Below are 14,319 nucleotides of genomic sequence, written 5' to 3' on the forward strand. Positions count from 1 at the left end.
ACCAAAGTGGGGTGTAAGTGTAGAGGACAGCACTATATGTGGTGAAGAAGCCTGAGTGTGGTAGTCTCGGGCTGTTACCACTCCTAGTGTAAAGGGAAAAGGGAGGGAACATGAGAGATCCTGAGAATAAAGCCATCTTGAGAAGACCTGTTACTTTCAGAGAAGGTCCCAACCTGACCCAGGCAACATCACAATGAAGGGGCCAGGAAATGATCAGCCCCTATTCCTCTCTCCTCTCTCCCTCTGACCTCCTGGCCTCCCAATAGCCAAACCCACACAAACCAGAGGGTAAGAAGCCCCACTGTGGTAGTTCACATGGGCCCACCTCCTGCAACAGAGAGAAGGAGAAGGGCTGAGATCAGAATTACAGGAGCAAAAAGGAAGGTATTGGGTCACATACTGGAATAAAAATACCTCTTTACAGAGTTTTAATAATGATTAAACAAGCTAATGAATATAAAATACAAGAAATTGCATCTAGTACTCAATAAATATTAGTATTATTATTTTAATTAATTTATTCATCTATTTAATAAAAGTTTATTGAGAACTTACTATGTTCTAGGCACTGTGGACATGAGCTCTGTCCAAAGGAAGCTTATAATACAGTCAGGTTCATATGAGTTAAACAAAGAGGAGAGATCTCAGAAGGAGACTTCATCATCTCTACAGCTGTTTTTAAGGCATGTCTGGAAATGTCAGGCAAACTAGTGTAATAAAGAGTTTAAAAAAAAAAATTTAATCTGTATTTTTTGTAGAGGTAGGGGTCTCGCTTTATTGCCCAGGCTGATCTCAAACTCCTGGCCTCAAGCAATCCTCTCGCCTCAGCCTCCCAAAGTGCTGGGATCACAGGCATGAGCCCCTGCATCCGGCCAGAGAGGTTTTATTTTTTAAGTGGACCTTAGTATCTTGTTGGACAATGACACATTCTAATGGGAAAAGTAGCAGGCCCACAAAGGTTTAATCAGTAACAAAACCGCAGCTGTCAGAAAAAGGTGTGGTGTGGAGTACAGCATGGTGTTTGCCAGGACAATTTATCTTCCGGCCCAGCCTTCAAGAACTTTGGACTGAGTCCTGCAGTGATGAAGATGGGAAAGCTTTAAGGAAACAAAAGCTAAAAGCCTCATAGGTGCTGGAGGCTTAAGAGTAACTGAAAATAGAGAGAGACATTCATCCTCATTTTGCAGAGATAACCTACCATGTTTCAGCTGTGGCAAATATGGTGCTGGAAAGTCCACAATAGGAGCGTAGTGGAAGCACGAGCCACAGAGCCTTGTTCCCTCATCAAGTAGAAGGAGCAAAGGATGACAGTGAGGGACTCCATGGTACTCATCAATGTAGGACTGATAAAGAAACACACTGCCAAAGCTACATGGTGACAGACCAGATGTGTTTGTGAGTTCCTACTGATCTTCAGGGGAACTCCCAGAAATACGTGGGACATATAAGCTACTACAAGAGTCTGGGGATGGTCTGATGAGCATGCAAGAGAATTATATAGAGAGTTTAGAGAAGAGAGTAAACAATCCACTTTGATTGCCAGAGGTCTGAGAAAACCGGCCTTGGGAATGTGCTGTTTATGCCATAAGCAACTGAAAATTTTCAAGGGGGAAATGATGAAGGGGAGCAATGAGCTTGATGAATATGCAGTGCCAAAGTGAAGTAAGAAGGAACCAAAGCAAGGGAAATTACTCAGGGTTTACTTTAACAGCTTGCTAACAGAAAATAAATGCACATGATGTCAGTTTTAGGTGTCAAACACTGTTATGAATAACACAGCTATCATAGCTACCATTTATTTATCACTAGGCTCAATGAGGCATATGCTGTATATATACCTTTTTCAGCAGCTCTGTGGAATAGATATTTTTATTTCTATTTTACACATAAAGACACTACAAATCAAGAGAGATATGGACCAAGCTCCACACATGTGGATGTTTTGAAGCTAAATCATGCTCTTAATCACTATAGGTCCAAAAATTCTGCTAAAAAATAATTGGGGACAAATAAAAAAAACTTTTAATGATGTCATTGCTTCAAAAGAGACCATGCACTCTGAATAAAAACATTTTTTTCAATGTGACAGTAGTTATAAAATTTGCCCTTATAATTCTCTTCATCACTGGAGACCGTTAAGAACAACTCAGGAAAGAAAATGAAAACCCAAACACCATTCACATTAGCATGAAAAAGCAAATACACATATTTGAGAGAGACTGAGTTGAATTATAACCCCAAATTAGGTTTCTGTGGACATGAGCATTGACAGGAGCATGCTGATGTCGCTATGAATGCTTAGGTGTGTTTCTCCTTCCCAGAGGAGAGAGAGTCTTCTCTAGGCCCAGAACACAGTAGGTGTGTGAAGTCAGTTTTCATAAGGGAATAAGTGAAGAAATTAATAAGTGAATGATCTTTCAAGTTTAGAAGTAAATCGCTGAAAGGAACGCTAGCAGCCTTTTTTCCAGAATAAACATTCAAAATCCTTATCGATAGCATGTCAGCAGGTGAGGAAAAAATGTGTGGTTAAGAAAAACAATCTGCCCAAAATCCAAGGACCAGCGTGATAGCACTGGGGGGGACAGGGAAGGGGTGTGAGATGGTGTGGGGCACAGGAAGACCACAGACAAATATGTGTCCCAAATACGATTTAAATCATAGTGGCAGGAAATAACACTGAGACACATATTTGTCTGTGGTCTTCCTGTGCCCCACACCATCTCACACCCCTTCCCTGTCCCCCCCAGTGCTATCACGCTGGTCCTTGGATTTTGGGCAGATTGTTTTTCTTAACCACACATTTTTTCCTCACCTGCTGACATGCTCACTCAGTGCTGAACAACACAATCAGAACTACTTGATGCTGACTGTGTGCTCAGAAATAGTTCAAATCAAAGCTATGTTATCCACTAGGCACTGTAGTGCCACAGAGGCTATGAATTTTTCAAGAGCTAAATATGCATAAGAAAATGTGTTGGCTTTACCTGTTAAATTAATGTAATGTATAAATGTACAAATATAAAATGTAGCATTGTATCACATTATGTCAGTTTTACTTCTTATTAAATTTAGTGGTTTTATATTGTTCAACTTATGGACCTATTTCTAGATGTAAAAAGAAAAAGAGAGAAATAATACCAACTAATAAATGTAGAGGGAATGATAACAGAAGATCACCCTTTTGGATTCCCTAATGTAATAAACAATTCAGGCAAGGATCATCCATGAATGCTACAATCATTAGATAAAAGATTATTAGGATAACCTCAGTATATTTTTTCATATTTTTTCCAAAGTACCGACTCCTGCTACCCCCCACTGCCCATTACTTAATGATTGCAAAAGGAGAAAATGTACCTTTACAATGGAGAGAGCTGGGGTTACCATGCTTGGCAAGTAGTCAAGCCATTGGTCTGTGATACAACCTGCAATGAGCCTTGTCTACTGTGATACGATATGAAATTCACATCACTGTGATGTAGTATTCCACAAATGTTTAAACTGAACTTAGTCAACGATCTAGACCTAACTACCAGTTGGTAAGATATATAAAGGAGAGGGAGGCCATCACCATGAAGAAATAAGCAAACCCAGAATGGAAGCATCTTAAAAGATTGAGCAAGTCAACGTCATGAAGAGAAAAATGGTTTTATATTAAAAGACAAAAAGAGTCATGCCAAGTACAATCCTAAAATGTCATTAATCCTGGTTCAAGAAATCATCTGCAAAAGACGTCTGAAAATGGACCAGATATGAGAGATATTTAAAGAATTTTCATTAATTTTCTTAAGTGTAATAAAGGGACTATGATTACGTAGGAGATGCCTGCTGATGATTTAGGGATGATGCATTATGATACTTGCCAAGTTTCAAATATTTCAGCCAAAAAAGAAAAATATATTCACATTTGTTGGTATGTATAAATGTACTACAAATATGGCAAAATATAAACAACTGGTAAATCCAGGTGGAGGACATAAAGATGTAAATTGAACTATTTTATCAGTATATTTGTCAAAAAAATTTCATAATAAAAATTGGAGAAAACTTCCTTTGCTTATACAAAGCCTCACCAAAACATTAATATTTATAAAAATGTTATTGCCTTGGAAAGAATGTATAAATTTGACTATTACTTCAAAAGGATTTCAATATAAGCCTAGTGATTTCTAAGATACCACAAGCAATGTAAGTTCAATAAGTTATTAATATTAATTTTAAAAGCACAGTCATAAAAATCTTCTCAATACTTTACAGCATAAAAGGTTATTTAATGTAGAACATGGGAGATTGAACCTATAAATAAAAAGTTTCCTATGTCCTATGATTTTCTTAAAATGCTTCTGGTTCAAGTTGGACTTGATTCTGCAGCACCACTTCCAACCAACTGAAGCCTGCCACACTCCTGTCCTTTGGATTTCCAAGATATTAATATCATATCTACTACTAGTACTCATAATGTCTATATGCTAGGCACTGTGAGAAGTTCTCTACAAGCGTCATCTCACCTAAACCTCATAAAACGTCTGTGAGTTCAATACAACTATTGTGCCATTTTACAGGGAAGTAAAACTGTGGCTTCAAGTGTAATCAAGTTGCCCAACATCACACAGATAGTCCACAGTAGAGCTAGTATGAAGGTCTGCATCTATCTGACCCTAGGGCAACTATGCATTGCCACTGTAGGGCAGAGAGAATCAAAGGGACCTGGTGTGTTCATAACATATGGAAACTACTAATAGTTGGAATTTTCAGGTAAGAAGGAGAGTCTGTGGTCAGGGAGAAAGATGGACATTTTGGAGCTAGGATCTTTTCATCATGCCACTTGATTTGTACCTTGGGATGCACTGACACTTCACATCAGAGAGCTGGCCCAAATCAAAAATAGCACAGAGGAAAACGCAATCTAAATTTAGAGCTCTTCAAAAGCATCCCATTTTGTGAGTGTTGAAGGAGGAGTTGTTCCCAAAAGAAATGACCAACATTCTATGAACATAGACGTATGGCACTAATCTTGTCATTTCCCTGTTCATGTTACTCAGTGAATTATTATAGCCTGTAGAAAAACAAAAATTTAAGTAGAATTGCCAGAAAGTTTGGAATCAATGGAGACAAGCTGTGGCCAAGAGCCTGCCAGAGTTTTTTCTGATGCCATCACTATTGGCACTGGCATTGGCATCCCCTGGACACTGGATGCTTGGCTACTGGGTTCCTCTATAGCTGGCCACTCAGCTATATGCCACTGGACTCTCAATTCTGCTGCAATCACTGTCTCTTGGGCCTTTGCCTTGGTTAATCAAGAATTCCAAGTCTCAGTGGGAACATTAAATCATGATCCCAATTTCTATCTGCTAGGAAAGAGGGAGCAGGCTCATCTGTTTAAACGTGGTTTGTGGGTGTATTAGTCAGGGTTCCTTAAAGAAATAGAACCAATAGGAGATTGTGTGTGTGTGTGTGTGTAGATTTATTACAAGGAATTGGCTCATGCCGTTATGAAAGGTGAGAAGTCCCAAGCTTGGCAGTCCCCAAGCTAGAGATCCAGGAGAGTCAGTGGTACAGTTCTGTCTGAGTCTGAAGGCCTGGGAACCAGGAGAGCTAATGGTATAAGTTCCAGTTCCAGGGAAGAAGACTGATCTCTCAACTCAAGCAGTCAGTCAGGAAGAGTTCCCTCTTACTCAGCCCTTTTTGTTTTATTCAGGTCTACACTTGATTAGATCAAGCCCACCCACATTAAGGAGGGCAAATTGCTTCATTCATTCTGCTAATTCAAATGCTATTCTCAGCTAACAACATCCTCACAGACACACCCAAAATAATGTTTGACCAAATGTCTGGGCACTCCATGGTCCAATCAATTTGACGTAACCCTCATAGTAGACCTAGAGTTATTTATTTTTTATTACTTGTCAAAATTTTCTGTTCATCCACATAGGCTTTATGCATCCTTGCTTTTTTTTTTAATTTTGCCAGAAAAGTTGAGTTAATTGTGCACATTCAGGAGTGTGTGTGTGATTTTGTGTGTGATTCTTTTGTTTGCTAGATGGGGTAAGGCGTGGAAGTGTCAGTTCCAGCTTCTCCACACAACAAACGTCCCAATCAGGCTACTAGATCTCCAACCTTTATGGCTATAACTGGGACGAGCATCTGAATGGAACTCTAGGACTTCCCACCTGCTCACCACTCTGCCTTTGATTTCTCTGTTTTTACTGGGATCTAAGTAGTTCTCTGTATTTTGAGTTCAGATAGGTCTGTGTTGAAACTTTAACAACCGTAACCTTTTATCTAGCATATTCTTTGTATTAGAACTTAGGTACCTCATAATTGGATTTTGTTGCTAGAAATCTTCACCTTATATTTTAAAAACTTTTTGTATATTTAAGGCAAATATTAGTGATACTTAATTTATATAAAGAAACATATTTACTTTTAAAATAAACTTATTTTTAAAAACAGAAACTAATCATCAAAACATCTGTTACTTGGACATGACAAATACAGAAGACTAACAGATAAGGGGGAAACACCTATCTAATACACTGGCTGAAACACAGCAAGCCCACAGTAAGTATTTGATGAATGAGAAAAGAAGAAAAAATACTACTCGCTTATCAGAAGTTTTTCTTTCTTCATCAATTGTATATGCCTTAACACCAGTGCTATCTAACAGAAGAATTTTCTGTAATGTTACAAAAGTTCTTCTGTGCTGTCCAAGATGGTAACTACCAACTTAGCCATATGTGACAGTTGAGCATTGGAAATGTACGTACCGTTACTGAGGAACTAAATTCTTAATACTATTTAATTAGCATAAATTTAAATGTATATAGCCACATGTTACTAGCGGCTACCATACTGGACAGCGTAGTTCTAGAAGATCACATTTCCACCTACACATTAAATCACCTAAAGAGCTTTAAAATATGCCAAAGCCCCGACCCCATTCTAGATCTATTAAATCAGGACTTCAAGCTGCTGTAGCCCAGGCATTGGGCTTTTTCGTTGTTGTTGCTTTTGTTTACCTTTTAATTATGGGAAGTTTACTTTAATTTGCCTTTTTTATTTAAAAAATAAATAAGAAAAATATTGTCTACTAGGTGTAGAATCCAGTCTTACCTCCTTGGTAAAATCCATGGAAAATCGGATTTCTTACTCAAGACCTATGCCCTTGTGGTAAATCAATTGGCTAGATTAAACATATTTCCAAATGAACTTATGATTTGTTTTTTCACTTGACCAATTTGAATACCGATGATTTTGCTTCATCTAGGTCATTTAACTCTCACACATCCTCTGTGAGATAAGCAGAGCAGAACAAAATATCATTCTATGGAGGAAGATTCAAGTGGCGGGTAAGGGGTAAGATTAAAAGTCAGGCCTTCCCTGGTGCCTAGTACAGTGTTATTTTTATTCCACAGTGAGGCAAACAGCTATTAAAGCAAAATAAATTAATACAGTGTTAAGGCTGGAAATTCCTTCCTTTCTTCTGTTTACATTTACCATTCTAAATATGGAGACTGGAAAACACATTTCCAAATCTATTTAAGGGTAATGTTTTATAAATAGAACACTGTTGTCTAATGTTATATGTTTAGTTAAACTTGATTTTACTCAGTCAGAAGTAGGAAAACTGGATCTATCAAAAAGTAAACAGGTATACATTTTCTGGAACGCAATTTGAAAATGTATACCAAAAGCTATAAACATGGTCATGCCCTTTGACCCAGTAATACTGGGTCTTGAAATCTGTCATAAGATGCAACCAGAGATCAATTAGTAAAATAGTATATAAAATTAATGATTTCATTATAGAGTTGTCCAAAGTCTTAGAAGCATAGTTATGTACAACAATAGGGGAAGAATCAAATACATGATCATGTATCCTCACAATAAAATATTATTCTGTAATTCAAAAAATCTCATGTTTTAATACCAACTAATGACACCAGAAATTGTTCATATTGTTAAATGTTAAAAAGATATAAAATTTTATGTAGTACAACAGCACACGTGCGTGTAGAATTTAAAAAGACCAAAAGTAAAGTTTTAGAGCAACAGAATTTCTTCATCCATTCTTAGTAGGTATAAGTTAAAATAACAACTTTAAAAATAGTTTGATATTTTGAGAAAAACATAAGCATACTCTTTGATCCAATAATTCCACCACTAGGTATGCCCTGTAGAGTTTTGCTTTTTAAACTGAGTTTTGGTGAATGAATAGATTTTGAAAATCAATTTAGTATTGTAGCAAGCAACATTATTTTTTAATAAATCGGTGTGCATAAAAACATACTAAGGGATATATTCTCGTGAATTATTTGTTTCAGTTATCCACACACGTGTTTCAGCGTTGTGACACAAAATGTATTACTTTTGGCTATGATTAAAAGAGTTTTTAAGCCATTGAAACTCTTGTACATATGCCCTAAGAAAGGAATCTTATCAGCAGACAAGTATGGAATGTCCATAATGACTCGAAACAAACTTCAAATTCCACTAATAGTGGAAGTGTTTATAGAATATTTAGTATGTTTGTCCCCCAACTCGCTAAATTCCAATAAAGACAGTAATTGTAACAATAACAATGACAAATGTCCCCATACATTTTCAAACACTCCTCTGGGGAAAGGGGATGTTATCATCCTCTTTTGACAATTCCAGGCTAATACTTTGTAAGCACTCAGTTATTATTTGTTGAATAAATGATTAATACAAAGATAAATAAAATAGCTTGTGCCTGTGCTGATAAGAATTACTGGTTTTATGTCCAAGAATTGGTGGATTCTTAGTCTCACTTACTTTAAGAATGAAGCCGCGGACCCTCGTGGTGAGTGTTGCAGTTCTTAAAGGTGGTGTGTCCAGAGTTTGTTCCTTTTGATGTTCGGACGTGTGCAGAGTTTCTTCCTTCTGGTGAGTTCCTGGTCTCGCTGACTTCAAGAGTGAAGCTGCAAACCTTCGCGGTGAGTGTTACAGTTCATAAAGGCGGCCCCGTCCAGAGTTGTTCGTTCCTCCCGGTGGGTTAGTGGTCTCCTTGGCTTCAGGAGTGAAGCTGCAGACCTTAGTGGTGAGTGTCACAGCTCATAAAGGCGGGCGCAGACCCAAACAGTGAGCAGCAGTAAGATTCATCGCCAAGAGCAAAAGAACAAACCTCTCACAGTGAGGAGGCGTGGGTGGCCTGCTTTTATTTTCTTATTTGGCCCTACCCACACCCTGCTGATTGGTCCACTTTACAGTGAGCTGATTGGTCCATTTTACAGAGTGCTGATTGGTCCGTTTTACAGAGTGCTGATTGGTCCGTTTTGACAGAGTGCTGATTGGTGTGTTTACAAACCTTTAACTAGACATAGAGCGCTGACTGGTGCATTTACAATCCTTTAGCTAGACTTTCTGTCTAGCTCTCCAAGTCCCCTACCCGATTAGCTAGGCCCAGAGCCCTGATTGGTGTGTTTACAAACCTTTAGCTAGACACAGAGTGCTGATTGGTGCTTTTACAATCCTTTAGCTAGAGAGAAAAGTTCTCCCAGTCCCCACCTGACCCAGAAGCCCAGCCGGCTTCACCTCTCAGTTTCAGGTTAATAGGATTGAATTAGGCTAAAGCGCAATTGGACCCTGAGTTTTACAATGAAAGTTATGGCATTATTTGTTTAATTTCTGAAGATTTCTTTATTCAAGCATCTTTTCAGTTGTTTTTCAGAAAATATTTATTAAGAATTCACCATGGATTAGCTCTTCCAAGGGACAGTCAAGGTTCTTGGCCTCAAGAAGTTTACATTCTACAGAAAACCTATTAACTGAGGAGCATATGTATGGTAGGATTTTCCTCTTCTGCATATAGTAAATAGTGCTCTTCACATACTATTCTATCCCCAGCCTCATTTCATCCTTTCCAGTGGCTCATGTAGAAGAAGAAATCAGAGGACCTGACTTTTCCAAGGTGTACAGGTAGGAAATCAATGCAAGCTAAGTGGTTTAAAACATCTCATTTTTCTGATCCAATATGGTGGCGCCCAGTGGTGATGTGAATTGTGAGGAGTTTCCTAAGTTCCAGGAATTATTACTCAAGGTGATGAGGAAAATTGATGACAGAATAGTACATGAGTTAAACACTGTGGTTCCCACAGCTTCCTTTGCAGGGAAAAATTGATGCCAGCCAAACCTATAAACAATTTTATGAGTCTTTGATGGCAGCTCATGCCAGTAGGGAAAGAGCCATAAAAAAATTGTATAGTCCAGACCTCAGCAGTAGTAAAAAATTTCCAAGAAGAAAAAGATAAAAATTTGGATGATTTAACATTATTAAAGCAACTTAGAAAAGAGCAGAAAAAGTTGAAATGGATGCAGTCAGAACTGAATGTTGAAGAGTGGTAAATGAAAGGAGCTGGAAGGTGTTTAACGAATACTGCCAAATTCACTTCAAGCCTCCAAAGAATGAAGAAAGAGATACTTTTTTTTAAAAGAACCAGATCATCTCATAGGAGCTAAGCATGATACATATCAATAAGACAAGCTTCCTGGGATGGTTTCTGAGCCAACAGCCTAAGATCTTATGCTGATTTCAGCCCGACTTAGTCAAGACCTCAAGTATAAATAATTCTGATAATTATGGAGAAATCAACTGCTATTTTATACTGATTCTTTAAAAAATTGTTTGTAACTATTAAAATAATTTTCTGACTCAGTGAACATTTTTTTAAAAATCTCATCTTTCTCAAATAATCAGAAAATTATATTTCCCAAATTCCTTTCATACCTATAAACACTAAAGCAGCATAGATTCAGCAACAGCACAACTGTAATTTTGGATGGGCAAATTGCTGGGTATGTACTAAAGAAATGAAATAACAAAATCAATGAAGGTCATTCATAGCTCTTGACTGTGATGTGGTGATCATCCAAATAGCCTGACTCTAGGTTATATTGAAGGATAAATGTCAGTAAGGCAAATACAACACATGAACTGCATTTTAAAATTCCACCCCTTGGCAAAGGAATCTCTTTACCCTTCCTCCCATACCCTCTCCCATATGTATAAGAACACAGTCACACAATTAAATTTTGGGTGTTATTCTCCATAAAGTGTACTTCAAGTAATTACAAAGCAACAGAAAAAAAAAGTTTATCCCACTGAACATTAAGCCACAAGCTGTTGCAGAATTATGAATAATTTATTTCAATAGCAAAGCAAGAATACATACTTGGAACTTCATGGAAGTCCATACTACCCCAGATTCACTCAACATTCAACAGATTTTCTTTTTACTGAGCTTCTCCCTGTTTGGGGCTCCTAATACTCAGACCTCATGAGTAAGGATGCAGAATCCTGAGTAGGAAACTTTCAAATCTTGTACCTGGGGCTACACTAGCTCAGTGTCCCTGGCTCAAAGTTCTGAAACTAGAAGTGATTAAGCATGAAGTAGCTCTGTACTGGATACTGGATACTGGAGTATCTTACTTTTCTTTTTTTAAATGACTGTTTATCCACATGAGGTAAAAGTCACTATTTCATAAACAGTTGATAAAATCTAACTTGAACTGGTTTAAGCAGAAGAGGGAATCTTCTGAAAAGTCAACAAACAAATAAATTTGACTTCTGACTTGACAGGGTTCAGGGACTCAAAAGACGTCTCCGGCTCCCTGTGTCTGATATGTCAACTCTGTTGGCTTCTTAGCTGCTATACGGTGAGCAAGATGTCTGCCGACAGTGCACTTCTTACATTTTCCTCTACACAGTGAAAGTTCTGGACCTGACTCTCATTGGCCTATATTGGGCCACAGGCCAGAGGAATGCCATTTCTGATTGGCCAGTCTGAATCACATGTTCATCCCTGGATTCAGGGATAGAGTCAACTCTAGTTAGGCTGAGAGTAGCAGAAAGGGTGGTTCTCCCAGAAGTTCAGATTAGCATTAATTAAAGAAAGGAAAATACATAGTAGGTAGCAAAAAAGAGCACATGTTCACTACAGATGACAAGCTTAGGTCTCCCAGGCAGTAAGAATTTCCATTTGTAAAAGAGGTACTGCAGAGAAAGAGGTGTGGATTTGAAGTCAAAATTTCTTAATCCTAATGTTAGTTAGTTCAACTGGTTTTAGCTACATGACAGGGGTCTTTAAGAATCAAATGAGTATTTAGTGAAAGTGTTTCATTAGCATTTGAATATTAATTTACAGTTAAATACTATCATTATTACCAAGAAGCTAAGAATGTGTCCTTTGGAAAGGTATTTTTCAAATATCTGAATTCCATCAAAGCAACTCTATCAAAGCAAAGTAACAAGCATATGAACATAAAAAAGTAGTTGTAGTAGATATTGTGTGTTGCCCACCTCCCTTTCGCCTGACTGACAGAACCCCACTTTAATTAAAAAAACCCACTCCCCTCCATAGTGTCATGTGCTTCATTAAGCTACAATGGCAATGCCATCTTGTGGTGTTGCCATCCGCTAGATCCTTGGAGTCTTCTGATCCAGCCAATAGACATGATTCAAGAAAGTAGGAAAAAAACACACTCTTAAGTGCCTTCCCTCAGAAGTAACATACGTCAATTTTGCTCATATTTCATTGGCCAGAACTGCACATACACTTGATCAAGATGAAAGAAGAGATGGAAAATGTAGCCCCTGTCTGGACAACTACTTCGAAAAGAAAAATCTATTCCATGGAAGGTGGAACACACAGCCAGCCATGTCTACTGCTACAGGCATGTTAAATGAAATGGCCGTCAATACTGACACAAACTCTTGTCAAGGGAAAGCAAAGAAGGTAGAAATTCTTTAAGTCAAGACCATCAATTTTCTAGAGCTTCTATAACAAATTATCACAAACTTAGTGGCTTAAAAACAACAGAAATTAATACCCTCTCAGTTTTGGAGGCCAGAAGTCTAAAATCAATGTGTTGGTAGGGCTATTCTCTTTCTGAAGGCTCCAGAGGAGACTCCTACCTTGCCTCTTCCAGGTTTTGATGGTTTCGAGTCTTGTTTGGCTTGTAACTATACAACCCCAGTCTCTGCCTCCAGATTCAGATGGTCTTCTCTTTGTGTCTTCTTTCCTTCTTCTCTGTGTCTGTGTCTTCTAAAGACACTTTTCACTGGACACTTTGCATTTCACATTCATTAAGGCCTACCCTAGTCTAGGATGATCTAATTTGAAGATCCTTACCTTAATTACATCCTCAAATATGGTTTTTCTAAGTAAAGTTAGATTCATAAATTCTGAGTGAACACACTTTTTTCCACCCAGGAGAAAAAAATGGGAGGGCAAAGGAGGGCACCATTCAAGCCACTATATGTTTTTTGAGAGCCCTAGAATAGGTTAGGTTTAAGTGTATATTCTTCATCTTGGCTAAATAGGATGAGTTCACACAGTCTTATGTAACTGAGATGCTAAAAAAAGTAATTCTTTACATGAAAAGGTAAAATTATTTTGTACAAGAGCAATAGACATCATTGCTAGAAAACTATCTGCATTTTGTACAAGAACAATAGACATCATTGCTAGAGAACTATCTGCATATGGGAATTGATAACAATTATCAATGCTACTTGTTCTGGTTTTTATTAATTTATTATACTTATTTATGTATTAGAGGCAGTGATAAAATATGCAAATAATTGAGATAGACCTGGATTCAGATATTAGCTCAGATACTTCATAGATAAGTGATCTTGGGAAAGTTACTTAACCTCCTTAAGCCTTTGCTTTCTCATATACAACAGGGATGGTTGAATTGTATCACACAACATGTGACATGTCATCAATCGTAACAAATGTACCACCATGGTGCAGGATGTTGATAGTGGGAGAGGTTGAACATTTGTGGAAATGGGGGTATTTGGAAACTCTTCATACTTTCTGATGAACTTTGCATAAACTTAAAAGTGCTCTAAAAGCCAAAGTTTATGAATTTTAAAAAATCACAGTGAATTGCAGTGCATGATATACACAAAGTTTATACACACAAAATATGCAATATTTAATCAGACCCTGCTCACTGCCTATATAAATCATATCTTTCCTTTAAGTTCCATCTCAACACTTACCCTCTAGAAACCCCTTTTGATTCTCCCTTCCTATGTAGATCTTTCCTGTACCTGAAATCCCATATGTGTAACCCATAGGAAAAACAAATAATGTGTCCTCCAAAGATCTATTATTATTTCAGGTTTTCACATAAAATGTCTTCAGAACTAAAAGCTTTTCTGTGAAGAATGGGACCATATTTTTCAGATGTTCTTGGTCTTTTTTTAGCAGCTCGATGTTTGCTTAATAAATGAGGAATAACTAACCCCTAAAGTAAAAAAAAAAAAAAATTAATACAGTGTATCCA

General features: G+C 37.6%; 1 protein-coding gene and 1 pseudogene across 1 annotated transcript in view; one reads left to right on the top strand and one right to left on the bottom strand.

The window, feature by feature from the left end:
• PRKG1 (protein kinase cGMP-dependent 1) overlaps positions 1-14,319 on the bottom strand; it is a 1,413,735-nt gene that overhangs the window by 1,325,049 nt on the left and 74,367 nt on the right. The window lies entirely within an intron of this gene.
• LOC101144880 (protein MIX23-like) lies at positions 9,995-10,451 on the top strand (annotated as a pseudogene).

Source organism: Gorilla gorilla, chromosome 8 (genome assembly GCF_029281585.2).
Source record: "Gorilla gorilla gorilla isolate KB3781 chromosome 8, NHGRI_mGorGor1-v2.1_pri, whole genome shotgun sequence".
In the NCBI taxonomy this organism is placed as follows: Eukaryota; Metazoa; Chordata; class Mammalia; order Primates; family Hominidae; genus Gorilla; species Gorilla gorilla.